The sequence below is a fragment of the Telopea speciosissima genome, chromosome 8 (assembly GCF_018873765.1).
Source record: "Telopea speciosissima isolate NSW1024214 ecotype Mountain lineage chromosome 8, Tspe_v1, whole genome shotgun sequence".
NCBI classification, from domain to species: Eukaryota; Viridiplantae; Streptophyta; class Magnoliopsida; order Proteales; family Proteaceae; genus Telopea; species Telopea speciosissima.
This window is the reverse complement of record NC_057923.1, coordinates 26,328,194-26,344,062: the sequence shown is the minus strand read 5'-3', so window position 1 is coordinate 26,344,062 and position 15,869 is coordinate 26,328,194. Positions and strand designations below refer to the sequence as shown.

Here is a 15,869-nt window from a genome sequence, read left to right as displayed (position 1 = left end):
AGTAGAGGGGGTGGCCAGTATCCCAACTTACTCAATTCGTGCTCTTCACCTCCTCCTCCTCCTCTCTCTCTCTTCCAATTTTGTGAGCAATAGTATGTGTTCTAGTAATATACTGTATTTCTATCATCCAAACTTTATTCTTGTGAGTTTTCTACTATGATTTGCCAACAATTTTTTGAAACTGAGTACAACTCCAACGTACTTGATGGAGCATAGAAATCGACTGCACGTCTATTGTCGGAAGCCAAAAGGCACGTCTATCTTGGAACCTGTTTTGTATTTATCTTGTTGGATTGTGGGAGGTAGATACTATCTTTAGGAGAATGTCAAGTGGCACGTCTCAGCCTACATACATCTTGAAACAAGTATACGCATTGTGGCATGCATTTACCAAGTTCAATGAAACATTCTTCTACCTATTCAAACAGGAATGCTTAAGGTAGATAAGTTCATTCTCTCATTAAGTTTGATTATCAGTTTGTTTTTTTCCCAACAAGTTCTCAATCAGTTTATGGAGAAACCTGGAAAACCTCATCTAGATGTTGTTTTTGGGATTTTACACTACTTAAAATCCTGTTCGGCGAAAGGCATTCTATTTTCATCTTCTAGCAGCCTTCATGTCAGTGGCTATTGTGATTTTTATTGGGCTACTGCTACCTCTCGTCATTCTGTTACGGGATATTGTGTCTTTCTTGGATCAAGTTTTATCTCTTAGAAGAGGGGGAAAAAAAAAAATCAATTGTTTTATAATATTTTACAAAAGCCAAATATAGAGCCATTGTACAAGTTATGAGCAGACTTAATTACGTCATTTGTTCAAGGACTTGGGGATTCTACATCCAAAGCCTATGGATTTATATTGCGACAATGAGGCAGCCATACACGTTACACCAAATCCAGTCTTCCATCAACAAACGGGGAGCATACCAGATTGAAATGACTATCATGCGGTTCGTGAAAAAACGTCAGACTCGAACAAATTGAGACAATATTTGTTTCAACCTCTTAAAATTGACAGATATTTTTACTAAAGCTCTTATTCAAGAGTAATATCATTTTCTTCTTATCAAGTTGGGTGTTCACGACGTTGACACTTCAACTTGAAATAGAAGTGTTGAATTTTGTCCATACCCAAGGAGAGCTGAGTTGATGGGACATCTTTAATGTATAATTGAAAAAGTGCAACAATAAAATGACAAAACCTGAATTCTTTTCTTTCTTCCCATGGAGGTAGTAGGCCTTTAGCTGAACCACATAATTCCTTCTCTACATGTTGTTATTTCTATATTTGATTTCCATTCTTAACACTCAATGATATATAAAGTTCATATCATTTGAGATTTAATAATTTTTGTTAAGACATTTGGAAAAAGCTTCATATATAAAGTTCATATCATTTGAGATTTTATAATTTTTGTTAAGATATTTGGAAAAGCTTCATATATAAAGTTCATATCATTTGAGATTTTTTAACTTTTGTTAAGACATTTGGAAAAGCTTCATATTTTGTGGTGAGGGAGTGAGTCCTTGACATAAAAAGTCATTGTAAGTGCCCCACAACACAAAAGGAATGTCTAATACTCTTTTAGTACAATATCATCATCTACATATTTGGCTATCAAAAGGCTAAAAGTGGTGTCGCAAACCCCATGATTTGATCCATTACAACTAGTAGAAGTGGACATGTCCTTGGTAACAATGAATCAATCCAACCACCTTTTCATTTTTTTTGTATATTTTGTACTTTGCATTCCATGTGCTTTGGTCTTTAATGATTAGAGTCCAAGACCCCAAGGCGTGTGGTGTTCATTCATTTTCACTGCTCGAAAGTGTATAGTGCCTGTGTCTAAAGTGTACCTTGGTGGAATTTAACTAGCTTCATATTTATTTTTTTTGGTAAAACGAAATTCATTGAGAAAGAGGGCGTGAAGTACCCGAGGCATTGCAATGAAGCCAAGGAGTGGAATGTGGCCAGTTTGTCTTGCATGCAAAAGACAAGACCTTCCTAGCTAAGGAATGAGCAGTTACATTTGCTTCCCTAGAAATAAAAGAAAAATGACAATTACGGAACATGGAACCAAGCTCACGAATGTCCGCCACAATTCTAGCAATACCAAGTGGAGGAGGAGGAGAGGTGTGATTGATGGCATTAATGAGATTTGCACAATCTGACACCACAATAATATCCATGATACCTTCTTCCCTTGCAGCAAACACACCAGCCCGGACCGCGAGAGCTTCCCCAACAAGACTATCTGTGAATCTGAAGGGTTCAAAGACAGCCACGATGAAGCTCCCATTGGGGTGCCGAATGATAAAGCCGCAACCACCTATGTCAGAATCCAGAGGAAATGCCGCGTCACAATTCACCTTGAGAAGGTTGGGAGGAGGAGGATGCCAAGTGTTTCGCCGCCCATCCACCAAGGGCACTGGAGACTGGCTTTAGTGAGAAATGGAGGTCTTGGAGCATTGAAGGAACTCATCGGCTGCATTTTGGACTTTAGAAAATACCTCCACCGGGGTCTAGTCCTTGCGATTAAAGATGAGAGCGTTCCGGGTGATCCAAAGATACCAACACATAAATGTCACCCTGCAGAAGACCTTAGTCCCTTCCTTTTTGCTAGTGAATTTCATGCAATCCCATTGTTCCAGCCATTGAGAGAGTTTCGGGGTTCCCACTGTTGGCATGTTGAAGGAGGAAGTGATCATCTAATCAACCGTATTTCCACATCTTCTACAACTAGGATCTGCCGGGATGTGCCTCTTGCACATCCAGCGCCTGAAGCAATGCCTTGCGCACAAACACGCCATAGGAAAGCTTTAATCTTGGGAAGTGATTTACACTCCAAGATTCGCTTCCAAACTTTGGGGGGAATGTCTTCCCAATCATGACGGCATGATGAAGATGGTTGTGCTGTTGCAAGGAAGTCCCTTCTGTTAGCAAGGTGGTGGTAAGTAGTCTTGGAGGAGAAGATTCCATTCTTTGTTGCAGCCCACACTTGTTTGTCCGGCCTGGAAAATAAACAAAGGGGGAGCTTGAGCACTTCTTTCTTGTCATCCGGGTGGAGGAATTGATCCATCAAAGCCACATTCCACCTTCTGTTGCTTTGATCGATTAAGTCTACCACCTTTGAAATGTTGCACCTTGTAGGTTGAGGATGTTGGATCTGAAAGGTAGGTGAGGAGGGTATCCAGTTAGATCCCCAGATGTTAATGTCCATACCGCATCCCACTTCCCATAAAAGACCACTATTGAGGACGTCCCTGCCAATGAGAATGCTCCTCCAAGCCCAAGAAGGTTTGTTTACAATCTTGCCATCCAAAAAATCACATTTGGGGTAGTAAATGGCTTTGATGAAAGCTGCCCAAAGAGAATCGGGATTTTCCCATAGTCTCCATGCCACTTTAGCCAACAGAGCATGATTGTGAAGGATGGGATCCCAGAAACAAAGGCCACCTCGCTCCTTGGATCGACACAACCACATCTAGGAAATACACTGGGTTTTCTTCTTCTCATTGTCCTCTCCCCAATAGAAATCAGCAATGCATTGTCGGATGGAGTTGTGAATGAAAGCTAGAAGTGAGAAGTGAGAGGCCGCATAATTAGACATTGAGCTTGCTACAGACTTGATCAAAACTTCTCGGCCAGCATGAGATAGGAGATTGTTCTTCCACCCTTGAACCCTGTTTTTCATTTTTGTTGCAATTTCCTTGAAAACCTCCGCCTTAGAAACTCTAAACTCCGTAGGTAGTCTAAGATATTTGGAGGGACCACCATCATACAAAATCTTCAAGATGTGAGAGAACCACCGCTTGAGTCTTGAAGGAGTATGAGGGCTAAAAGTAAGGGCAGACTTCCTCAAATTGATGTCCTGACCACTGGCTTTACAGAATAGATCCAAACAAGCTTTGAACTGAGTAATATTCTGCAAATTCACCTCTGAGAACAGAAGGCATTCATCAGCAAAGAGGAGATGGGTGATGGGTGGGGCTCGGTTGTGCACTTTGATACCCTTTACAAGACCAGCCTCTTTTGCTCCTCAATGATTGAGCTACAAACCTGGGAACATAAGATGAATACAAAGGGGAAAGGGGGTCTCCCTAGCGGATGCCACGGGTTGGGGAAAAGGATCCCCGTTCGGAACCATTGACAAGAAGGGTATATGAACCTAATCTAATACATTCCATAATGAATGCTACCCGCTTAGTATAGAAACCCAATTTCAAAAGACATGCTTTTATAAAATTCCACTCAAGCCTATCATAGGCTTTCCTCATGTCCAATTTTCAAAGCTAAGAATTTCTTCTTGCTTCAAGATTGGTGCTTCACATAGTGGAAAAGTTCATGAGCAATAAAGACATTTTCTGAGATCAAACGATCTGGCACAAAAGCAGACTAGTAGGGAGAAATGATAACTTGGAGGAAAACCTTCAGTTGGTCAGTCATGATCTTGGAGATCACCTTTATAGACACATCGCAGAGATTAATGGGGCAAAACTGTTCCGCACGCTCTGGAGAGGGCACCTTAGGAATGAGGCAGATGAACGTTCTATTTATGTCCTTTGGAAGATGTCCCGACGAGAAGAATTCAGAAACTAACTGATAGAGGTCCTCCTTTGTATTTTCCCAGAACTGCTGATAGAAGAGGGGGGGAATTTGTCTAGACCTGGAGCTTTCATGGGGCCCATACTTGCAACTGCCTTCGAGATTTCCTCCATCATGGGGGGCGCACATAGACCATTATTGAGATCAGCAGTCACTACTAGAAGTACCATATCAAGAGCCTTGTGAATCATGTGGTCCTCCACTGATTCAGAATCCACCGAAACCCGAAAGTGAGATAAAAGCTCCACATGCACCTCATCGACAGAAGTGGTCCAATCACCACTTTGAAGTTTTAATTTCAGAATTCGGTTCCGTTTCCTACGCTGAATTGTAGTGGCATGAAAGTATGCTGAATTTCTATCGCCACTCTGTAACCAATCTAGGCGGGATTTCTAATGGAGCATGACTTCTTCTCGAGCAAGTTCCTCTTCAAGGTCGGTTTGAATGCATCTTTCCTGATCCTATTTGTGATCCAAACTGATTTGGCTTTGAATAACTTCCAACTGAGCTTTAAGGGCCTTGATTTTGGTTTGGACATGACCAAATTCCACATGATTCCAGGTTTTTAGGGCTGCTATGTAGTAAGAAGTCTTCTTTTGCAAAATCATGGCAGCTGAGTCTCCATCCAAGCTTTCTCCACAACCCGTTTACAACCTTAGTGTCTCAACCACATTTTCTCAAAACAAAAGGATCTCGGCCCTAACCCTTTCCTACCTTTCGTGTCAACAAGTAATGGATTATGATCGGACCCGAAAGCTGGTTTAACAAAGACTGCTGCATCAGTGAAACTAGTACACCACAGGGGATTCACAAATGCCCGGTCAAGCTTGATCCTTATCTTCACAGAACCAGACCGGTTGTTCGACCATGTGAAGGCTGGTCCATTTGAACTGAGATCAAGGAGGTTGCACAGATTCAACATATCTTAGAAAGGTTGGATGTCCCGTGAAGCACCACGGTTCCCTCCTTCTTTCTTGCACCAATCTAGGTAGGAATTGAAGTCCCTGATACAAATCCAATCCTCATGACGACTTTGGCCAAGGGCAATAAGGCGATCCTAAACCCGCTGTCTAAAGGCTTTATCCGGATCACCATAAATGCAAGAGAGATATAAACGGTTCCCCTGGGCTGATATAACTTCCGTGTCAATAATCCTATCATCTGCAGAAAGAATGTTCACCTGAATATCTTGCCTCCATAGTTGAGCTAAACCACCCGATGCTCCACTAGCTTTATATTTTTGAGTCACTCGAGGTTGAGGCCCAAAGGATCCAGAAAGGACTGCAGCTCCCTTGTGTGTTTACTGTATTGGGCCCTCTCCAGTCACATTGGAGGATCTTTACAACTATTTTGTAACTTGGGTAAGGGAATAAGATCATATTGTTGCCTAGTCATAGCGAAGACCTACTAATTTGAAAATCAAAAAATAAAAAAATTTTCTACAAACAATTTCCCAAGCCATCTCCAAACATATGGATTGATGATTTGACAATTTGTCTATTGTATGGAATTTTTTATTTTTTATTTATTTTTTTGGCAAGAAATAACCTTGCCAGCAAGACAAATATATTAGGCCCTAAGGGTCAAATTGAAAGATATAATTCCAAGAAGATCCTCCAAAAAGGAAGATTTCCATGTGCCCAAATAAGGGTAGTACAAAGTCCACTTTTATATAGCGAGGGCACAAGCATTTTCATCTTTACCAAAAAACGAGAAAGAGAGGTTTGAAAGATAGTAAAAGTAGCTTTATATCCATCATAATGGTTGAGGCTTCAATTAGGGGGGGGAGAAGGAAGGGGTCGAGGAGACAATTGATCAGAACCTGGCAATCAGAATGAACAACAACCCGGCGAAGTCCATCATCAATTGCTGCTCTCAATCCAAAGGCAAATAGCCCTAACTTCCCCAACCAAAGCTGAGCTAGGAAAGTCATGCTTAGTAGTCACCATGTAGAGGTACTCATGGTCATCAGCAACTAGGGCCTTCATTCCCATAGCCCTATGCCTTTGAGACAAGGAGGCATCAATGTAAATGTGGTAAGTTCCCACCATTGAACTAGTGGAGGGACGATTGGTGGAGGAAGGGTCAATAGAGCAAGGAGGGGCCAGAGTAGATAAGGACTCCGACACCCACTTGTTCATTGAATCAACCCAGGGAGAGAAGGCAAGGACATTCTTTTGAAAGGCCATGGTATTGTGACGCTTCTAGATTTTCCATAAAATGACTATGTATGCAGAGAAGTCACTCCCTCTACTGCTTTATTGTAAATCCAGGAAGATGCCCTCAATGAATCACCAAATTTGAGATAGACCAGTTAGGATGAGGTGACACTCGCATGGAGACACAAGAGGTGAACCATGACTGCATAGCCTTGGGGCACTGGAATAGGGCATGCACAACAGATTCTAAAGCTCCCCCCCCCAATTAAGGAAAAGATCAAAAGCAACCACATTCCTACAATGAAGTTAGTGAGGACCCCCACAATGTTGACATAAGCTTTCTAGATGAAGTTTTGGACCATAAGTGGGATACTAGAGGACCAAATAATTTTTTGAACAACCTTTAGAATAGCAGCAATCCTAGAGCTGGAAGAGGATGAAGTTGGGGAAAGACATTGTCATACCTGCACTTGAACCAAGTTTGATTTATTATTTTACTTAATGTAAGTCCCACTGAAGCTCCCATAGGCATTGGTGACATGTGGATGATGCTTGTTGAAGACCATGAGGTAAGCCTTTAGGTCCATAAATGTGTTGGTTGAAACTCTTGAAGCAGAAGTTGTTGATTAAGCTCAATAGCACCCACTAGTTGATCAAAGAGGTTCATCCATAATCAACCTGTTTGATCATCTAGTGGTGTAGAATAGTAAATTGCATTAATCTGTTGTGGGGCCCATATGCCTCACGATGGGTCTTCTCGCTTGTGTCTCACCACATTGTGAAATCCATCAGGTACTTTGTACACCTTACAGAGTGGCGATGGTAGGCCACCCAGCCCGATGAGCGGTAATAATGTGATTTAATTATTAATGTTTTCCAGGCAAACAAGCCGTAGTAGCTTAGAAGTATAAATAGAAACTCAACTTTCAAATCTCATTTGTTCTCATCCAAAAATCAGAACTTGAGCTCTAAAGAAAAAGGAGAAGAAGTAAGAGAAAGTATGGAGATTTCTGGAGGGGGATTCTATTGTTGTCTGCTGCCACAGCTGCTTTCATTGTAAGGTAGGAACCCTAAGTTCTAGAATTTGTTTCTCTTTTGCTGTAATTTAGGGTAACTAGTATGATTTCAAGCTTAAATCTTACTCTGATCCTTGCATGCTTAGCTGATTAGCTATCTAATCTTCTATCCTGGCCTAATCTGCACAAATTGATCATATGATCAATGTATGTAACCTAGAATCTGATAACCTTATGCTTAATCATCTTAAAATTAGATTTAAGGCTTGATTCTTCTAATTAGACTTTGATTCTTCCTAATTGGAGTTCAATTTTGTTTTAATCTGTTAATTATGACCTAATTTTAGTTTCCCCTCCCTTCAATCTCTTTTATTTACATTTAGATCCAAAGCAATTGAGTCTAATCTTTAATCTCGAGCTCTATATCAAGACTGGATGATCCAACCGGTCGATGTAAGATCAACCGGTTAGAGCATCCGGTGTTCTTTACAGACTTTGTTCTTATTGTTTAGGTTTGGGCTTTTGGAGTTCAATCTTACTTATAATGTAGGCTAATTTACTCTTTCTATAGAGATCATTAGTGTGGTGAGGCCTCACGTGTTTTGGTTTGGGATTGCATCTGGGATTGATCACCAAAGTAAAGTTTTATGAGTGGGAAGTACTTTCTTTTAAGTGTATTTGTTTTATTTTCTTTTATGTATGTTGCATACTTTGATTTATGCATCATGTGTGATATGAATCATTATTCTGATAGATGTATTGATTATTGGTTATGGTTATGAGATGCATTGGTATTTGCATGTGGAATTGAGATAGAAAGGAATGGAATAGTAAATGGTATCATGATATGTTGATCATTGACATGAGTGTTGGTATGGTTATAATATGGACATTGATCATACCTTCATACCTTCACTTATGCGCATTCAATAGGGGTACGGTGTTGGTTAACCGATGGTGATGTCCGACGTACTGGAATACCATTCTCAAACTCGGGAAAACTATGTGATAGTTCCAGTACAGAGTGAGAGCTAGGGTTATCTAAGGGGGTTTGCTAAAGACTAGACGTACACGAGCACCGATAGGCTCGACTGCAACCAAAATATTGTTGTAGTACATATACCATCATGTGACTTAGGCATTTGCTTGTTAGACATAATGCTTGTAAAATATCGGATCATAAATTATCATAGACTACTTGCGATTGCCTGTGTATTATCCCCTCACTAGGCTCAGTGGAGCTCACCCCTCGATATATCTTTCTTTTTAGGTGATATTACAGGTGAGGCGATGATGAGCCTCAATGTGGATTCTTCTTCCCAGTCCGCTGCTGAGCATGGAGTTCACACTGGAGGAGTTGATCAGGATGAGCATGATGACACTTGTGCCTGCAATAGTTGTGCCTTCTGTGGATTCTACTTGATGTGATCTCTGCTTTTTTTCTATTCTTTTTGAGTTTCAGATACTTTTGTGTATATAATTGCTTTGGTAATATTGTATATATAGTGGATGTAAAGCTGGAACACCAGTATTGTATAAATTCTATTATCACATTGACACTTTTGTATATATTTATTTATATTTAGTAAATGATCTTCTGATGTATAATTCTGATTATTTGATTACTTATGTGATTGTAACTGTGAGGTAGACCACTGAACTGAGATCCTTGATATTTTGGGAATGTCTCTGACATTCAGTCATATAAACCCGGGTTATTTTGGGTGGGGTGTGATGGACATGATCCCAGGCGATAGGAAAAATTCACGAAGAATATCCCTTTTGTGTCTAGGCCCCAGCAGAGCCTATCATGAAAATCTTCAGAGTTAAGAGGTACTTCATGAATGGAGAATAAAGATTACATCTTAGGAAAATCCCAAGAGAGGTTAGGAGCAATCAACTCAGCAACATTGACAAACGAACAAAGGGGAGGTTGAAGGGAGTGAATCCTGAAACCAGAGAGGAATGGAATCCAAGGATCAGCTCAGCTGTTAATATTTCTCCCATTTCCCACAATCCAAATTATCCCCCCAAGCAATAGCTCTCTACCCTTCAAGATACTCTGTCAAGTCCAAGAGGAGACAAGCTTGGGATTAGAGACCATAACATCCATTGCATGGATATGAAATAAATTGGACTGAACATATGATATTTTTGGTGGTTGAGGACATGATAAATTTGGTGACCCAACTTTATTATATGTCCCACTAGTTATATGTATTTTTTCCATTGTTTTTTATACTCCTTATCCTTATATATATATATATACTTGGGTTGTGTGGCCTCTGCGCCAACGTAGGGACCGATGGGAATGCACGCCCAAGCATCCAATATTGGGGGATGGTCATTTCTTAACCCATGTGTCTGGGCGTAGGGGGCACAGGCAAGTTTAGAAACCCATTTTGTCACCAAGAGTGGCCCTAGACGATGGTGAGCTTGGAATCTACCTAAAGTATGGAAGTGGTCCCTTGTATAGTTTGAAGTGTCCCCCTTGCCCTAGGCAGTGTTCTCAACTCCTATGATGGTATAGTTGCCTTAAAATGAATCAAACTGATTTTCAAAATAATGGCCAACGGTTTTAACATAGATAGATAGACCCAAACTAACCCCATAGACCCAAAACCTAGCTGGAATAGATTTAGAATCAACTACATTATTCCCCCTGGTGCTGCATATGGACTAGTACATCTTGTCCTGAAACAACACTCGATGCCATCCAAATGGCACTCGGTGCACCTCAACTGGTGCCATTTTCTCCAAAATAGTGCTGTCTAAATTTCACTCCATGTCGTTTTGGCAAAAATCTAGAGATCTTGTGAATTCTAGTGTGGGATTTGATTTGATTCCCAATTCGATTTTAGCACCCCCTAGACACCTTTTAGGAGTCAAAAGACCTTCCACAAGACTCTAGAAACCTTCCTTTGGTGGATCGAAGTAATTCCATTCCATCCAAAGCCAAGATCAACCCTTCTTCTTATGGCAAGAAGATCCTCTTCAATAGGAAGTTTTGAACCAATGCCTTGCTCGATTTTGGGACCCTTACACTATAAATAGGGCACCCCTTACATGTTTTAGGGTATACCAACAAATTAAGAGAGATTCTGATAAATTCCAATACAATTGTGATATGCTTTGGAGCCTAAGTTGTTGTGCTGCAATGACTTTTTCGACTTGAAGCTTCTCTAACCTAAGGCTAGGCCACTCAAACGATTTTCCTTCCTTAACGAAAGTTGTAGTCAGGTGAGTTTTCTTTCTTTTCGTTCTTATAGGCAAAGCATGAAAGGATGGAAGTCTGAGCGGTTGAAAGAGTCAGTCTTGAAAACTGAAGTATTGATTGGAATACCGAGGGTTCGATTGTCCTTATTTACAATGCCTTTGTCTCTATTTAGAGACAAAGCACAACACTCGCCATTCATATTCCATATTTTCCATTTTTTTTTGCGATTTTAAATCGTTTTTGTAATGATCAGGACTCACTGCTGCCCTTCATGGGGCAGTGGTGTTGAGCACAGTTATATTGCTTCGCCTGATGGTTTTTTCAAATATCCCTTTTCACTCTGTTTTCCCAACCCCTTTAGCTATCTCCTCTAATTTTTTTGGATTTTATACTTTGTGGATTTAGTTGTAGATAATTAGAATTACTACTAGCACTTTAGCATGTCTATATTAATTTCTTTAAATAGTTTAACAATAATAGATTTTTTTTCTAAGTTCAATCATGTTAGTTAACCTACTTTAATAATTAGGATAAAAATATTTTATTTTAATTAGAGTAATTAGGTGCGTAGTATGTACAAACAACGTATCAACAAGAATTTGGTCTAGGAAGACTAGTTTTAGTCAATGTTCTAGGGGGTGCCTAATGTGAGGGCAATGACATGGCAGGGATCGTCATGTGTCCTCCACCTCATCCCACTTTGGGGGGAAGAGAGAGGTGAATTAGATGTTGGAGTCGCCACCTAGAGGAGGGTCTAGGATCCAAGATTGTAATGTAATGACTCTCATAAATGCCCTTTTGGGGACAAATGGTCTGTTAGTCTGCGTATGGGTCAAGTTACGGTCTGGGGAAGGTATTAGGCACCCCAGTCCGCCCGAACTTGCCGGTCTTCTATTGCTAGGCATTGTGGAATGACATAACATGCTTTGAAGGTGGTGTAAAATGATAGAAGATGCAAAGAAGTAAAATATAAAGAAAGGTGAGGTGCACATACCCGGAGGTTTGGCTGCAAAATAAAGGTTAGTATGCTTGAATGTAAAATGGACTCACAACCTAATAAACCTGAGCATGATTGACTCTAGACTAGGTATGGAGAAGATGATAGAAAGGAAGGAGACAAAAATGATGGCTAAACCTACGCACATGGTATAGCATGAAAACCGATAGTGAAGCATGGAAACGTATGTGTGCATGGCATGCGAGAATACTAGTAAAATAAATGCATGAATGGATCCTGAATTACCGAGGATGAGGATCATGTAAGAATGTATGCATGAATGACATAAAAAAGGGAATATGCTCAAACCTATGGAGAAGGGGGAGAAAAGAGAGGGAAGGCGTGATCACCATCTAGAGAGATGGGATCACACCCCTTTAGGAGATGCAAAACGAAAGTAAAAAAGAGAAGCCACGTAAAGTACAAGTAAGAGAAAATAAAGAAAGGAGACATACCTAGCAAAAGAGACCAAAACAAAGATGTAGAGGTTTCCCTTTCGTAACTCAGGGGATTTGTATGGGGAGCAAGTATCGCCACTTGGAGGGCTTCTCTTGTCTCTTGTACTTAAGCACTTCACAAGCAAGCCAATATTTTTGGATTGGTGTCTCCAAGTATCGAACTTGAAGCTTCAAATGGGGTTGTGAATTTACGGATACAAAGGAATAGTGGTAGGAACTCTTGTGTGAAGGCTAAGTAGGGATGAAGGGGTGTCTCAATATGATGTGGGCAAGGAATCACCAAGGGGAGTGATGAACACATTTATGTGTGAAATTATTCCATTTAATTCTGCTTTTTTATCTGTTTAGAATGGAGCTACCTTGGGTATTTTCTGTTATTTTTAGGTTTAGGTCATTTTATGCGATTGCATGCTATTCTGGACTATCAAGCATCGTATCTTCAGATTTACACGTAAAGTGATCTAGTTTCTTTTCATGGTTGCGAAGAGGGCTGAATTTTGAGCAAGATGAATGTGTTGCATTAAAGGTACGCATCAGTTTTGAAGCCCATACATGTGATTATTTTTTTTGGGTCAAAAAAGAATAATGGGCCAGAAAAGGAGTTGAAATGCAAGCTCGAGCCCAGAACCAAGGAAGGATTTGATGCAATCTAGGCACCAGCCTACCCATGGATCGACTCACATGTGATCAAGGGCGAGATGGGAAGAAGTTTCACTAAAGATCCAAGGGCATAATCATAATTTCAAAAAATTGGGAAATTTTCAGAAGATATCTGATATTGGGTTCATATCGTCCAGAATATTTATTGGAGCAACTTTAATTCTCGGATTGGGTCCACCCGGGGCCAGGATGGAGAGATATTTTCAAAAAAAGAATTTTGATCAAATTTATAATTTTGATTAAATTCTCGCTCTCTGTCTCTCTCACATCCCACTACGATTCTATCTCTCCTATTTCAATTCTACCTTCTCTCTCTCTCTCTCTCATCCCACTGTGGTTCTATCTCTCCTATTTCAATTCTCTCTCTTTCTCTCTCTCTCCCTCTCCCTCTCAAATCCCTCACGGTCCCACCTTTCCTAATTCTATTCCACTTTTCTCTCTCTTTCCTCTTATATCTCTACTTTCTAATCCCTCACGGTCTCTCTCTCTCTCTCTCAGTTTCCCTTCCGTGGAGATATATATATTGAAAGCCAGAGAGGGTTGGATTTTGGAAATTAGCATCATTTCCGAACCAGTAGAGCATCTCCATCACCTTCTTCCAAAGTTTCTTCTTGAGCCGCAACTTGCAGAGATCGCCAAGCACACCTCCATGGATCATCGTCACCATTGCTGCCCCCTGTCTCTTAGTATGATGACCGGCTAAGTTCTTTCTATCTTTAGGTGTAGATGAATGAATGGTGTTTGTTATTTAAAATTCTGGTTTGCATTCTTGATTGCTTGATGTTGAGACCTCATCCCTATTTGGATGATTTTAATTGATATATTTACTTGGACAATTCTGTTTCTGTGATTCATTATTTTTTATTTAAGCAATGGTATTTTGTTCTTATGTAGTTGTACCGATGATGGATTATAGCTGAACGAACTAAGCGTGCCAAGCCCTATAAGTGAAGGACGATAGTACTCGTCAAGATAGTCCATACCTAGGAGGAACCCTACATTCTGTGGTATTATTAGGCCTGTGGTTATAATAAACTGAAGCATGCAACCCAATTGAATAACAACCCATTAGGTATTCGAACCCTAAAGATAGTCTTCTCCCGTATTTGCATATCGTTGTTAGCTTAGATTCATTTCTTTTGTTCATAGTTTAAAATCAGATTTATTGCATGCTAATTTTCATCACTTTCATTTAATCATCTTAGTAATTTAGCTTTTCAGTTCCCCGTAGATCGACCCCTTACTTGCTACTTGCTAGATTAAATTAGGGTTTTATTTTTTACTGGTTAACAACACGATTAAATTTTGGCGCCGTTGTCGGGGAACCGAAGCACGGTTGCTAAGATTGATTGAGTTGTTTTGTGTTACATTGTTTTAGTTTTAATTTTATAATTTCAGAATTTTTACTTTTATTTTTAATCTCTTTATTAGGTTAATTTTAGTATACCTAACGTTCTCTTTATTTGTACAGGAAGCAAAGTAGATCGAGTAAGGACAAGTTGTCCGCTTGGTTTACTTTTAATTCCTAAAGTTTATGTGATTAGGGTTATTTTATGTAATTTTTTTAATTTCAGCATTAGATTGGGTGTTTAGGTTTAATTTTAATTCCCCCATCCCCTTAAGATCATATGTGTAACCGTTCATCGGAGGCAGCACGTGGAATTACGCAACCGCCAACACCAGATAAGTATTTTCGTTAGTTTTAAATTAGTTATTTTTTTTACTACTTAGTTCTGATTTTTATTTTTATTAGTTATCACATTTTAATTTACTAGTTTTAATTTTTATTTAATTAGCACGTTCAACCTGTGTTGTGTTTTATGCATGGTCGACGTTCTTTGCACCCCAACCTGACTTCCCTTGGCCTAGAATAGAGCAATCTATGGCTAGACATAAGGATAAGGATAATAATAATAAAATGGGTGACGAAAACCAGCCAGGAAGGCCATTGAGTGAGCACTGCACTCCAACTGCCTATACCCCTGCATCTTGTATTCAATTGCCTGCCATTCAGGCTGCTCAATATGAGATCAAGTCCAGCATCATACAGATGTTACCATCCTATTATGGACTTACTAATGAGGAGCCTTACAAGCATCTTGATGAGTTCTTAGAGGTGTGCTCAACAGTCAAAATCCAAAACCTTTCTGAAGATGCCCTAAAGTTACTCCTATTCCCATTTTCCTTAAAGGATAAAGCCAAACACTGGCTTCATTCCCTAGATTCGGTTAGGATTTCTACATGGGAGGGGATGCAGCAGGAACTTTTAAAAAAAAAATTCCCCATTGGCCGGACTAATAGCCTTAGAAGAGCCATTACTAGTTTCTCCTAATTAGAGGGCGAACAATTTCATGAAGCGTGGGAGAGACTCAAGAAATTACTTAGGAAGTGCCCTCACCACGCTGTCCCGAAATGGCAATTAGTCCAGTACTTTTATGATGGCCTCCGTGACCGATATAGGCAGATGGTAGACTCCTCTTGTGGTGGAACATTTATGCATAAGAATGAGATGGAAGCATGGGATCCTTTTGAAACCCTTAGTGAGAATTCCCAACATCATGCTTCGGCCTCTCGTGTTGGAAAACACATTCCTCCATAAACTAATTTTGATGATAACAAACATTAAGATTAATACTAATAATCCAATCTTTAAGCAAACTTCATAGTCAGACGTTGGGAACATCAAGCATCCAGGAAAGACTTGATCAACGGAGCTCACAACAGAAGAGTTAAGGAAAAGAAGAAATTTGAAGATT

General features: G+C 40.0%; 1 non-coding gene across 1 annotated transcript; it reads right to left on the bottom strand.

Moving 5' to 3' along the window:
- Positions 1-15,412: 15,412 nt before the first annotated feature.
- On the bottom strand, positions 15,413-15,519 carry LOC122638483. Its single transcript, XR_006329475.1, has one exon. It is a non-coding gene; the product is annotated as a small nucleolar RNA R71 (small nucleolar RNA).
- Between the last annotated feature and the right edge of the window lie 350 nt (positions 15,520-15,869).